This window comes from Anolis carolinensis, chromosome 2 (genome assembly GCF_035594765.1).
Source record: "Anolis carolinensis isolate JA03-04 chromosome 2, rAnoCar3.1.pri, whole genome shotgun sequence".
Taxonomy (NCBI): domain Eukaryota; kingdom Metazoa; phylum Chordata; class Lepidosauria; order Squamata; family Dactyloidae; genus Anolis; species Anolis carolinensis.
The window spans coordinates 156074769-156089355 of NC_085842.1; positions in this window are offsets into that span (position 1 = coordinate 156074769).

Here is a 14587-nt window from a genome sequence, read left to right on the forward strand (position 1 = left end):
CGTCTTGGAAAAGCTATTACTCTATGTCTTTCAGAATTCCACAACAATCATAGTCAGTGGGAGTTGCCTGGTCAGCATTATTCAATTCCCTGAGATGTTGAGGCCAAATTTAAGATACCAATCTTTGTCTTTCCAAAGAGGGATGGATAAAGAGATGGATGTGGGTCTTTTGCTGCTTCAGGGGGAAGGTCTGTCAAGGAAGGCAGTCCTGTTTCTGGGGCAAATGAATAGAAATACACATAGAAAAATCTTGGTAAGTGAGCACAGAGTTTCAATAAAATCTAGTAACCTAGTAATATGACAACTCAGAGCAGTGGGGAGAAAATAAAAACACCAAACTTTTTCCTGTCACTGAGTTAGTGACAAAATATGCCATTAATTACAGTGTTTAGCAGCATTCTTTTTATTTACTTATTTCACAACATTTCCATCTTATTTTTATTTATCTTATTTTACAACATTTCTATACAATATTATTAGTAATATTACATGTGATATATTATATTGTATTCTATTGTATTCTATATTATTATTATATTATTCTATATCATCTTATCAACACCACACATATGTAGATATTTTCTAGGGCCTTCACTGCTGCTACAGCCTATGAACAACTCCCTACCAACTGTCCAGGAGGCTTATCTTTCCCAGCCTTTGCAGTGCAACCACCAGGATTTGTGCAACAAGTTGTATTATGAATCACACCACTGGGGTTCCATTCCCTATCTTACTCCAGGCATGCCTTCTCTCATCCTAGTCCTTGACTCTGATTCTTGGCTTCTTGGTGCAACACAAGTGTATAGCATATTCAAACACTTTCATGTTGAGTTGGATAGCCCTGGAATCAGCAGGAAATTGATAGAGATGAGGGCTCAGTCTTGAAAGCAGTGCTGGCAAAGTGGTGCACAATACATCGTGGCCTCTCCACCATTATCTCAGAAACCATATTCACTTATTCAGTCACAGAAGCTTGCTAGTGGAAGGCAGAATGATTACAAATACAAGATGTCCAACAAAAGTCAAATATATAAATGTATTAAAATCAGCTGGTTGCTTGACATGGTCCTAAGAAAGTCATTCTCTATGAATCACAGATGCTTCACTTCTATATTATTATATACCTCTATATTATTATAACCTCAGCAATACAGTAACCACAGAGTCACTTTACCCATGCCTGGGAGAAAACAGTTTCTCTAGGCATTTACTAGATCCTCCAGCATGATTATATGATTTGCTTCCCCTAGAAGTTACCACATAATTGTGTTGGAGGATCTAGCAAATGTCTAGAAAGAAAACCATTCCAGGAATCTCTATGTCCTCCAATGTAACTTTATAATATGCTTGAACCATACGTCATATGTTTTCATTGTGTTCCAAGTTATCTATGGCTTCTAGTAATGACAGTTAATCTAGAAATGTATTCCCTGCTGATACAGGGGTCTTATAATAGTGTTATCCATCTATCCACAGGTTTGTGTTAGTTGGAAAGTAGTGCAGGTTGCTGAGATAGTGAAAATGAGACATAATAAGCTATAATGGGAAAGAACAAGGTATGGAATGAGAACTCTAAAGGTTTGAGCGTGACAAACAGTTATTTTCTCATAACATCTTCAGTATTTACAGCTCCTTAGATCCATATAGCAATATTTGCATGAGGATTGGTTCAGGAGCGCTGCGCTTAATCTTTCTGCTATTGCCTTTAAATAGTTGCGGAGATTAAATTTAATGTAGCAAAGGCACTTTGAAGAGACAATTTTCAACTGATTGCATGACTCACTGAAAAAGTACTCCAATCAAAGAAAGGCAAACAACCGATAGTATCTGTCCTCTCATCACAGTAGTTCTGATCGTGATGGCAGTCTGGCGAAAGAGGAACCAGAGCAGAATGTCTGACAGATTAGTTCAAAAGGATTCATACTTTGAGCCAAAGAATGGCATGCAGGGTTTTGGTGGCCCAAGTTGGTCAGATAAAAGGTTTCAAATAACAGTAATCTTCTGACACCAATCCTCTTTCTAAAGGGATGTTTTCTGTCCTGAGTGTAACAGACAAGGGACATGCCACTTCTAAGATGATTCCTGCTATGACCTCATCAAGAAAACTTTTTTTATTATTTTGAACAGTAGTACAGACTCTTTCCATCACATACCCCTAAAAGGTGGACTCTGTCAGAAGAAATCCATTGGTACCTACATGTAACAGAAGAAATCTGCTGGAGCCCAACATTTCACAAAGGAAAACTAAGCTACCTGTGTCCAAGCAACATCAGAATGCTCAAGATGGCAAAGGTTATTAATGAGAAAGATCACACAAGCTATGAAAGGCTGCAGCAATTTGTTTTTATTGGGAAGTTCGTGATTTCTTTGTGTCTTTCCTGCTTATTGAATTAATTGAGTTCAAACTATTTTCTCACTTTGAATTCAGTTTGCAAAGTTGTCATTGTGGACAATTTTGAATTTTGGAGTATTCAGATTTCAGAATTCCAAATAAGGGATGCTCAACCTTCAGTGTATGGGCTGAGGATTTTTTAACTCTTTATTCAATAGTTGCACATGTAGACCAAAAGAAAATCTCTCACACAGACCTAAATTCAGCTCTAATGATTATAAAAGGGATTAATTTGTACCACAGAATCATAGAATAATAGAGTTGGAAGAGACCACATGGGCCATCTAGTCCAACCTCCTGCCATGCAGGAAAAGTACAGTCAAAGTACCCCTGACAGACAGATGGCCATCCAGCCTCTGTTTAAAATCCTCCAAGGAAGGAGCTTCCACCACACTCAGAGGCAGAGAATTTCACTGCTGAAGAGTTTGTGCAGTCAAGAAGTTCTTCCTAATATTTAGATGGAATCTCCTTTCCTGCAAGGAGTCCTAGTCTCTAGAGCAGGAGAAAACAAGCCTGTTCCCTCTTCCTTATGACATCCTTTGACATATTTATATATGAGTATCATGTCTCCTCTCAACCCTCTCTTCTGCAAGCTAAACATACCTAGCTCTTTAGGATAATAATAATAAATAAACTTTATTTTTATATCTCGCCCCATCTCCCCGAAGGGTCTCTGAGCGGCTCACAACAGGGAGAAGCCTGAAACAACGACACAACATATTTGACAAAAACTTAAAACATTTCAACGATACACAAAATAAAATAATGGACAATACATTAAAATCCAAGCAGATAAAATCAGAGTAATTAAAAGCAAACCAGCGAGGACAGGTTTCATAAAGTGTTGTATCATGGAAATGAGTAACAGTGATAAAGGATGCTCCTCATAGGGCATGGTCTCCAAACCTTTGATCATTTTAGTAGCCCTCCTCTGGTCACATTTAAATTTGTCAATATCTCTTTTAAACTGTGTTGCTCAAAATTGGATACAGTATTCCAGTCGAGGTATAGCCAAAGCAGAATACAAAGGCACCATAATTTCCCTCGATCTAGACCAGTGGTTCTCAACCTGTGGGTCCCCAGGTGTTTTGGCTTACAACTCTGTATCTTTGCATTTCATTTTTTTCTTCCTAAGTGTCCTTGTTGAAATTCATTTTGTTAGTCTGGGCCCAGCACTCTAATCTCTTCCAATCATTTTGAAATCTGATCCTGTCCTCTGGAATATTAGCTAAGTTATCTTTCCTAATTTGGTATCATCTGCAAACTTGATAAGTATGCCCTTTAAACTTTTATCCAAGTCATTAATAAAGATGTAGAACAGTAATGGGCCCAGAACCAAATCCTGAAGCACTCCACTATTCAGTTCTTTCCAGGATGAAGTGGAATCATTGGTGAGCACCCTTTGGGTTTAGTCGCTTAACCAATCACAGATCCACTTAATAGTAGCATTGCCTACCCCTCATTTGATTAGTTTGTTTGAAAAACGGTCATGGGAGACCTTGTCAAAGACCAGTGACGTAAGTACCAGTGGATACTTATGTCAAGCCCATTTGCCATGTGGAGAAAGGGGCAATGTGGTAAGTCAGTGACACAGGATGGAAGACAAGGTGCGAACTGTTCCCTCCTCATTTGAGACTTACCCCTCAGAAATCCCACCATCACTCTGACAATTCAACCTTTGAAAAAGAAAAGAAGAGAAAAAGCTTCCATTGGAACCAACAGATATGTTTTTTTAAAAACCTAACAGCTGCTTCAGGTGTTGAACCTGAGGGAAAACGTAGCATCTTGACCCTGGGGCATTGTGAGAAATGGGAACATTCATACCAACTTGCCTTCTGTTGAATCTAGTACTGTGGCTGGTGCTTCTGTTCGTTGTTGTTTTCACCAGGCAAGCCTTACAAGGCCATCCCAGTGCTTCTCCTGATCCAAGTGCATGGTTCAAGCAAAACAGCCACCAATAGAAATCAAAGAAATAAAAGGTGAGTCTGACATGATGTAGTGGAGATGGCAGGAGATAATGCAAAGACACAGGCACTTTTTATGTCCAGTTCTGGCTCATACTGAATTACTGACATACATTGAAGCCAGACAGCCTTCGATTTCTCCCCCTATCATTAGATGGAACTGAATGTTGTGACTACAAAAAATCTTTACCAAGCTTTTGATAATTAGAAAAAGGAGATTGCTTGAGTTAGCAACAGAGAGGGTACCATATGTATTCAAAGGATATGAGGAAATTTTATGTATTCCTGGAACTCTCATGGTCCAGTTCCAGGATAGCAACATCAGAATTGCCCAATTTGGATCAGACCAAAAACCAGTCGAGTTGAGAATTCTGTTCCCACAATGACCAAACAGAAGGTTTCATGACAGCTAGAAAATGCATGCCTTTTTTATCTTTTTAACCCAACAGTTTTTACAGTTTATGTGAGATGACTATACAAAACTTGCCTCTTTTCCCATTGCTATACAAAGCACACAAACTCTACAAGCCCCAAAGACTAGCTTATTAATCAAAAGATGCAAACAATCTTTCTAATTCTTTCAAAGGTTCATGTCACTGTAATTCTAGCTTTTGGGGAAATTGTTGCCAAGCTGCATGTTTATAAAACTATTGTCCTCCCAACTCTGTTATATGCCTGTGAAATATGGACTGTCTACAAATGTCACTCTCTACTCTGGAACGATTCCATCAGCATTGCCTCCAAAAAAATTGTGCAAATATCTTGGGAAGACAGGTGGACAAATGTCAGCATGCTGGAAGAAGCAAAGACCTCCAGCACTGAAGCAATGATCCTACGCCATCAACTCCACTGTACTGGCCATGTTGTCTGAATGCCCGATCACCATCTCCTAAAGCAGGTACTATTCTCAACTCAGGAACAAAAAAACAGCAAAAGAGATTTAAAGATGAGCTTAAAACTAACCTTAATAACTGTAGCATAGACACTGAGAACTGGGAAACCTTGGCCCTTGAGTGCTGTATCAACAGTGAGTAGATTATGAAGAGACATAAATGGAAGTCAAAAGCAAGAAATATGTCAAGAGGAAGACGCATTAAGCGAACCCTTGTTGGGACCACCTTCCATCTGGAAATGGATGTACTTGCTGCAAAACAACATGTGGATCCAGAATACGTGTCTACCCTCACTTATGGACCCACCTCCAAGAGCCTACACTTGGAAGACAATCATACTAGGCCACAAATGATTGCCTACAATGAATGATGCTCATTTTTACATTGCTACTTGCTACATTTGACCTGACATATCCATGAGATATTACTGCTTGAAAATATTTTTGGAAAATAAACTCTCTGGTTTGAGTTGTTTGCCCTATTATATAAGGGACATCATTTTACTATGCCATTGCTAAACAACATAAGGCTAACATGACACAGCTTAAGAATAAACATTACACAGTTCAGCAATAACTGTAACATTGCCTTCCCCTCTCCTTTCTCCTTGCTGGATGCTGCATGGCATCGGTCTCCCCAATCGCCCCAAAAGGGGAAAGAGGACACTGCCCCCCAAAAAAATCCAAAGGGAGAACCAAAGCCAACGTTCTTTACATCTGAAAAAAAAAATCACAGTCACAGAAAGGTCTGCAAAAATTAGCTCACCATTTATGTAAGACTAGCGTGGGAACCTGGCAATGCGCGGGTTATTTGAAAAAGGCATTACAGTAGAGTCTCACTTATCCAACATAAATGGGCCGGCAGAACGTTGGATAAGCGAATATGTTGGATAATAAGGAGGGATTAAGGAAAAGCCTATTAAACATCAAATTAGGTTATGATTTTACAAATTAAGCACCAAAACATTATGTTATACAACAAATTTGACAGAAAAAGTAGCTCAATACACGGTAACATTATGTAGTAATTACTGTATTTACGAATTTAGCACCAAAATATTGCAATGTATTGAAAACATTGACTACATAAACATTGACTAGGTAAAGGTAATGTTAAGTCCAGTCATTACCAACTCTGGGGGTTGGTGCTCATCTCCATTTCTAAGCCGAAGAACCAGCATTGTCTGTAGACACCTCCAAGGTCATGTGGCCGGCATGACTGCTTGGGCACCGTTACCTTGCCGCCGGAGCGGTACCTATTGATCTACTCACATTGGCATGTTTTCGAACTGCTAGGTTGGCAGGAGCTGGAGCTAACAGCGGTTAGAACCTGCAGTAATGTTATGTTGTAATTACTGTATTTACAAATTTAGTACCAAAATATCATGATATATTGAAAACATTGACTACAAAAATGCCTTGGATAATCCAGCACCTTGGATAAGCGAGTCTTGGATAAGTGAGACTCTACTGTATTTGTCTTTGATTGTTAGGTATTCTCAGTTTGAAGTGGGTGAACTACAATTCCCAGAATTGTGGGTCAATCCTCCCCAAACCCTGACAGTATTCAAAGTTGGCCATTTTGGGTCTGTGTACCAAGTGTGGTCCAGATCTGTCGTTGGCTGGTCATCGCCTGGCTGCAGTGCTCTCTGGATGGGGGTGAAGTACTACAACTTCCAGAGTCCTGGGGCAATTGTCCCAAAATATCTGTCAGTATCCACAGCAGGCTATGTTGACTCTTTGTGCCAAGTTTGGTCCAGATCCGTCGTTGGCTGGGTTCAATGCTCTTTGGATGCAGGCGAACTACAACTCCCAAAATCAAGGCCCATTCCCACAAACCCCTGCAGTATGTTCAGTTGGTCATGCAGCTTCTCTGTGCGAAGTTTGGTCCCGGTCCATTGTCGGTGTGGGCCAGTGTCTCTGGATGCAGATAGAAATCAAGATAATTTAGCTCTAACCTTCTGACCAGCGAAGTCCTTTGTCTAAGACTGGAGCCTTCATCCAACCACAAAATGGCCGCCGATTCCGACTTTGCTGTGGAGAAATCTGGAGACGCCATTGCTGGCCTTGGCCCCCTTCTGCTCCAGGCAGCTCTTCTCCGAGGCAGACCCCACAGCCGTTCCCCCTTCAATAATAATAATAATAATAATAATAATAATAATAATAATAATAATTATTATTATTATTATTATTATTATTATTATTATTATTATTATTATTATTATTATTGGGTCAGATGATGACCCAAAATGCAGACTGTGCAAGGAAACTGACGAAACCATTGATCATATCCTCAGCTGCTGTAAGAAAATTGCACAGACTGACTACAAACAGAGGCACAACTATGTGGCCCAAATGATTCATTGGAACTTATGCCTCAAGTACCACCTCCCAGCAGCAAAGAACCGGTGGGATCACAAACCTGCAAAAGTATTGGAAAATGAGCACGCAAAGATACTGTGGGACTTCCGAATCCAGACTGACAAAGTTCTGGAACACAACACACCAGACATCACAGTTGTGGAAAAGAAAAAGCTTTGGATAATTGATGTTGCCATCCCAGGTGACAGTCGCATTGACGAAAAACAACAGGAAAAACTCAGCCGCTATCAGGACCTCAAGATTGAACTTCAAAGACTTTGGCAGAAACCAGTGCAGGTGGTCCTGGTGGTGATGGGCACACTGGGTGCCGTGCCAAAAGATCTCAGCTGGCATTTGGAAACAATAGACATTGACAAAATTACGATCTGCCAACTGCAAAAGGCCACCCTGCTGGGATCTGCACGCATCATCCGAAAATACATCACACAGTCCTAGACACTTGGGAAGTGTTTGACTTGTGGTTTTGTGAAACGAAATCCAGCATGTCTATCTTGTTTGCTGTGTCAATAATAATAATAATAATTTTATTTTTATACCCCGCCTCCATCTCCCCAGAGGCTTACATACCAGTTGTATATGGAAATAATGGTAGTAACAAGAAATTCTTGACAGGAGTCACAGTTTGTCTGGTTTAGTTATGTTGGTTTGTGATGACAACTACTGTACAGTATAGAATAAATGGGCTTTTTTTGTTCAACAATGAATATGAATTCTTCTTCATGGAAAAATAAGGCATCCCCTGAAAGTAAGACCTAGCGCATCTTTGGGAGTAAAAAATAATATAAGACACTGTCTTATTTTGGGGGAAACACGATATGTTCAGTTGGTTATGCGGCATCTCTGTGCGAAGTTTGGTCCCGGTCCATTGTCGGTGTGGGCCAATGTCTCTGGATGCAGATAGAAATCAGATAATTCAGCTCTAACCTTCTGGCCAGCAAAGTCCTTTGTCTAAGACTGGAGCCTTCATCCAGCCACAAAATGGCCGCCGATTCCGACTTTGCTGTGGAGAAATCAGGAGACGCCATTCCTGGCCTTGTGTCCGGCATTTGGGGGATGTGGGGCCACGACCCCCTTCTGCTCCAAGGAGCTCTTCTCCGAGGCAGACCCCACAGCCGTCCACTCTTCGATTTCCAGTCATGGCTTCCGACTTGTATTCCCACAACCAGCTCCTCCATTGTCTTCCCTTCTCCTTTTCCACCTCAGCCGTCCTGAGGAGAAGTTTGTGCCATTCAGGAGCTTCCATGCTTTTTCAATGTGAAATTTTTTTAAAAAAATGTTAAAATCAATAAAATTGGAGCCTAAGTTTTGAAAACCAAGCAAAATTCCTCTGTGAAATGACATTTTCTCCTTCAGTTTCCAGTCATGGCTTCCGACTTGTATTCTCACAACCAGGTCCGCCATTGTCTTCCCTTCTCCTTTTCCACCTCAGCCGTCCTGAGGAGAAGTTTGTGCCATTCAGGAGTTTCCATGCTTTTTCAATGTGAAATCTTTAAAAAAAATGTTAAAAATCAATAAAATTGGAGTCTAAGTTTTGAAATCCAATCAAAATTCCTCTGTGAGATGACAATTCTTCAATTTCCAGTCATGGCTTCCGACTTGTATTCCCACAACCAGATCCGCCATTGTCTTCTCTTCTCCTTTTCCACCTCAGCCGTCCTGAGGAGAAGTTTGTGCCATTCAGGAATTTCCATGCTTTTTCAATGTGAAATCTTTAAAAAAAATGTTAAAATCAATAAAATTGGAGCCTAAGTTTTGAAAACCAAGCAAAATTCTTCTGTGAAATGACATTTTCTCCTTCAGTTTCCAGTCATGGCTTCCGACTTGCATTCCCACAACCAGGTCCGCCATTGTCTTCCCTTCTTTTCCATCTCAGCCGTCCTGAGGAGAGTTGTATGTCATTCAAAAGTTTGCATGCTTTTTCTTTTTTTAAAAAAAATATATTTTTATTGAAGTTTTACCTTATAAGATAGAGTAAATTAACATCAAAAGAGTGAGAACATTTGATTGTATAGAAAATAGGAAAACTGCGATTAAAAAAGGATCAAAAAGGAAGAGAGAGAGAGAGAAAAAAACAAAAAACCAAAAAAAGCTAAAGTGTCCATACATATATATATATATATATATATATATATATATATATACATACATACACACACACACACACACACACATATATATACACACACATATATATATACACACACACACACACATATATATATACACACATACATATACATACACAAAAATCTGAACAACTGGCGATATAAAAATGCAAAAGTCCTTGGTAAAGTTTGCATGCTTTTTCAATGTGGTGGTCTTTAAAAAATAATGAACTTGGAGCCTAAGTTTTTTTCTTTATTCAATTTTTTTTAATTTAAGATTTCAAAAAGTTACAGTAAAATTGAGAGAACATTATAATCTTATAGGAAAGTAGGAAATCAAAAAAGGAGAAAGAGCAAGAGAAAAGGAAGAAGAAAAATAATAATAATAATAAATAAAAAAGTTTTTGTCTGACTTCCATCCATATCTATATCATTTTACACCAGGAGAAAGTCCTTCCCCTGTATTGGTTTTTTTTTTTCTATTTGTAGATCAGCTTCTCTATATTTAAGGAAGTTTCCCAATACCATTTCATCTGTTCTAATTGTCTTTATATCATTTTAAAATAATATAAGCGATTTCGTAATTCAAAGTGTAGTGATTTGTGGAAACTCTAACCCCAAACAGCCCTTTTCTAGTGTGAACGGGATTCATAAAATCACGGGCCATCCAGTCCAACCCCCTGCAAGAAGCAGGAAAATCTCATTCAAAGCACCCCCGACAGATGTCCAGCCACCCTGCTTAGTTTTCAAGATCAAGCACAAGCTGGTGCCTTTAAGATATTTAGGTATTTGACATTCACGAAGCATTAGTGACATCTATTTATATCCCGCTTTTCTCCCACAAAGGGACCCAAAGCAGCTTCCTGCCTGTTATAATGCAATTAAATGCAAAATAAAACCAACAACAATCAACAACAAATGCAATATAAAATCAACAACAATCAATAATAAGCAATTAGTAAAACATAAATACAGTAGAGTCTCACTTATCCAAGGTAAATGGGCCGGCAGAAGCTTGGATAAGCGAATATCTTGGATAATGAGGAGGGATTAAGGAAAAGCCTATTAAACATCAAATTAGGTTATGATTTTACAAATTAAGCGCCAAAACATCATGTTATACAACAAATTTGACAGAAAAAGTAGTTCAATACGCAGTAATGTTATGTTGTAATTACTGTATTTACGAATTTAGCACCAAAATATCACGATATATTGAAAACATTGACTACAAAAATGGCTTGGATTATCCAGAGGCTTGGATAAGCGAGGCTTGGATAAGTGAGACTCTACTGTAGAATCCTACAGATGGAAGAGACCTCGTGGGCCATCCAGTCCAACCCCATTCTGCCAAGAAGCAGGAAAATCGCATTCAAAGCACCCCCGACAGATGGCCATCCAGCCTCTGCTTAAAGGCCTCCAAAGAAGGAGCCTCCACCACACTCTGCGGCAGAGAGTTCCACTGCTGAACAGCTCTCACAGTGACGCAGTTCTTCCTAATGTCAGGTGGAATCTCCCTTCCTGCAGTTTGAAGCCATTGTTCCGCATCCTAGTCTGCAGGGCAGCAGAAAACAAGCTTGCTCCCTCCTCCCTATGACTTCCCGTCACATATTTATACATGGCTGTCATGTCTCCTCTCAGCCTGCTCTTCTGCTGGCTAAACATGCCCAGCTCTTTAAGCCGCTCCTCATAGGGCTTGTGCTCCAGACCCTTGATCATTTTACTCGCCCTCCTCCTGTTGCCACCCAATGCTTTGAGGCAACAGCGGGAATCAGGCACCATTTCAACTGCAATGACTCAATGCTGCGGAATCCTGGGAGTCGTAGTTTCACCAGGGCCCTGCAAAGAGTGATACTGTCTCGCCAGACTAGTTTCCAGGCACCCATTGTATTGAGCCACGGGATGGAAATGGATGTCAAACAGGATCCATTCTGGCCTGTGGAGTCAGCCTCAGTCAGCGGTCGGCTTCCCAAGGGACTTTCCTCCCAGTTTGAAGGCCTTCTTTGCCCCTCAAGCGCCATTTTGTTCTTCTCAGTCTCAGTTTGGGAAGAGAGCTGCCTCCCGACTTCGGCCCCTTTGAGGCCGATCCTCAAAGAATCTCAGGCCTGAAGTTTCCGTCAGAAAATATCGCAAAGGGATCGTGTTCACAGCAATCTGGAATCTGTTTATGGTGAAGTGTCAATACTGTCTTAACTTTAAACTATTATTATTATTTGAGTCAAGCTCTGAACCTTGCTGCCACAATCGGAAATGTTCCCTATCATTATTTCATTGTTAACAATGGGATCTCCTCTCAGGAGTCACACTTTTGCCTGTTTAAACCTCCTTGGGGTGTTTTTTGTTTTGTCTTTTGTGGTCTTTCAGTTCAGTTTTCTCAGAAACTCGGCTCAAAAGCAAGGTTTAAATCGGCCTTCTTGAACGAGGCCTCCTCCAGATTTGTGGGACTATGACTCCCATCACCCAAGAGGACATGCTCGGTAAGGACGATGGGCACTGTAATCTGACACATCAGACGTTATGACACTGTGCATGGAATGGAGGTCAGTGTCTATTGATGGGAAAACTGAATGCCTAATTAGTATGTGATGCATCACGAGGATATCATCAAGACAAACTCCCAGGATATGAATACAGGCAACCTTCAAAGAGTTCTTGGGATTGTGTTTGTTTCTATTTTAGGGTGCTTCCAGACAGCACCAAATCATGGGTTTTACCTCAGGGGCAAAAAACAAAACAAAAAAGGGACCTGAGAAAAGGTCCATATACAGTTCAGTTGGTCCCAGGATTTCTCCTCCAATGTCCAGACTTGCTGCTTTGTCCTGGGTTTTTGAAGCCCAAAAATTGGCCGCCAAGGGATGTCCGCTGGAAATTTAGACTTTTTTAAAAAACTTAAAATGCGCAGATGCGAATATGCAAGTCGTTGTACAAGTTCTGTTCTTGAGTAATAAATTTCTGTTCTTCATTGTTTTTATCGTGAAAAGATGCAGGACGTTGACTAGAGGGCGAAAACTTTGTCCTGGCCAGAGAAACTTCACCCTCCACACGTTTAATGAAGTTTCTAGGACGCAAACAAAGTTTATGGAGTTGTTGTATGTTTTCCGGGCTGTATGGCCATGTTCTAGAAGCATTCTCTCCTGACATTTTGCCCACATCTATGGCAGTCATCCTCAGAGGTTTTGAGGTATGGAGAAACTCAGCAAGGAAGATTTATATATATCTGTGGAAAGTCCAGGGTGAGGGAAGAACCTTTGTTAGTTGGAGGCCAGCATGAATGTTGCTGTTAATCACCCTAATTTGCATTGAATGGCTTCATCTACTGGCTACTTTCTGCCTGGGGGCATCCTTTGTTAGCTGCCCCTAGTTCCCATGTCTCAGAGCAGGGGTCCCCAAACTTTTTAAACAGGGAGCCAGTTCACGATCCTTCGGACCATTGGAGGGCCGGACTATAGTTGGCCACCGAGCAATAACAATAATAACAATAATAATAATAATAATAATAATAATAATAATAATAATAAATAACAACAATAATAATAATAAAAAGAGGGTTGGAAGAAACCCTTTGGGCCATTGAGTCCAATCCCTTTCTTCCTTTGTGCACCGAAAGCACCCCTGACAGATGTCCACTCAGCCTCAATGTTAATAATAATAAAAAAGAGGGTTGGAAAAGACCCCTTGGGCCATTGAGTCCAATCCCTTTCTGCCTTTGTGCACCGAAAGCACAAGCAAAGCACCCCTGACAGATGTCCACCCAGCCTCAATGTTAATAATAATATGTTCGACTTGTGATTTTGTGATATGAAATCCAGCATATCTATCTTGTTTGCTGTGTCATAATAAAATAATAATGATGATGGTTGTAAGAGAAGAAGAGACCCCTTGGGTCATTTAGCCCAACCCCCTTCTGCCCTTTTGCCGTGGAGGCCGGATAAATGGCTTCGATGGGCCGCATTCGGCCCCCGGGCCTTAGTTTGGGGACCCCTGTCTCAGAGTGTTGCTTCTTATTTACTGTTCTGATTTTTGAGTTTTTTTTAATACTGGTAGCCAGATTTTGTTCATTTTCATGGTTTCCTCCTTTCTGTTGAAGTTGTCCACATGCTTGTGAATTTCAATGGCTTCTCTGTGTAGTCTGACATGATAGTTTATGGAATAGGATCATGACTTTCCAAGTCAGGAGTACACAATCAAACAGGAACACACACTTTCAAGCCAGGAATAGGACTTTATTATCACTTTTTAGAGGCTGCATGGCCATCTGTGCAGACAGCTTTGGTTGTGTCCTTGTGCCTGGGAACTACAAGGGCAATGTTCCTGGGTTATGCATGTGTGTTCCTCATTGCTTTTATCCTAAAGACACAGGGAAAGTGGATTACAGGGCAAAAACTTTGTCCTGGCAAGATAAACATTGTCATCCACCCAAATGGGCAATTTGGAATTCCCTGAACAGACTGAGAAGCAGATCAAAAGACAACCTGGTAAGATGGCACTACCTGGAGGAATCTTCCACCTTGTGTGACTGTGGAGCTGAACAAACAACTCCTCATATGTGTGCTTGCCCACAATGCCCTACCTCATGCACGGAGGAGGAGTTGTTTAAAGCTACGGACAATGCGATTGCTGTTGTCCACTTTTGGTCCAAAACGACTTAGCTGTTTGTGATTCCTTTATTTTATCACTTTTAAACTTATTTATTATGCAATGCTTTGGACACGAAATAAATAAAACGAAGTTTCTAGGACGCAAGCAAAATTTATGGAATAGGATCACGACTTTCCAAATCAGGACTACACAATCAAACAGGAAGACACACTTTCGTGCCAGGAACAGAACTTTATTATGACTTTTTAGAGGC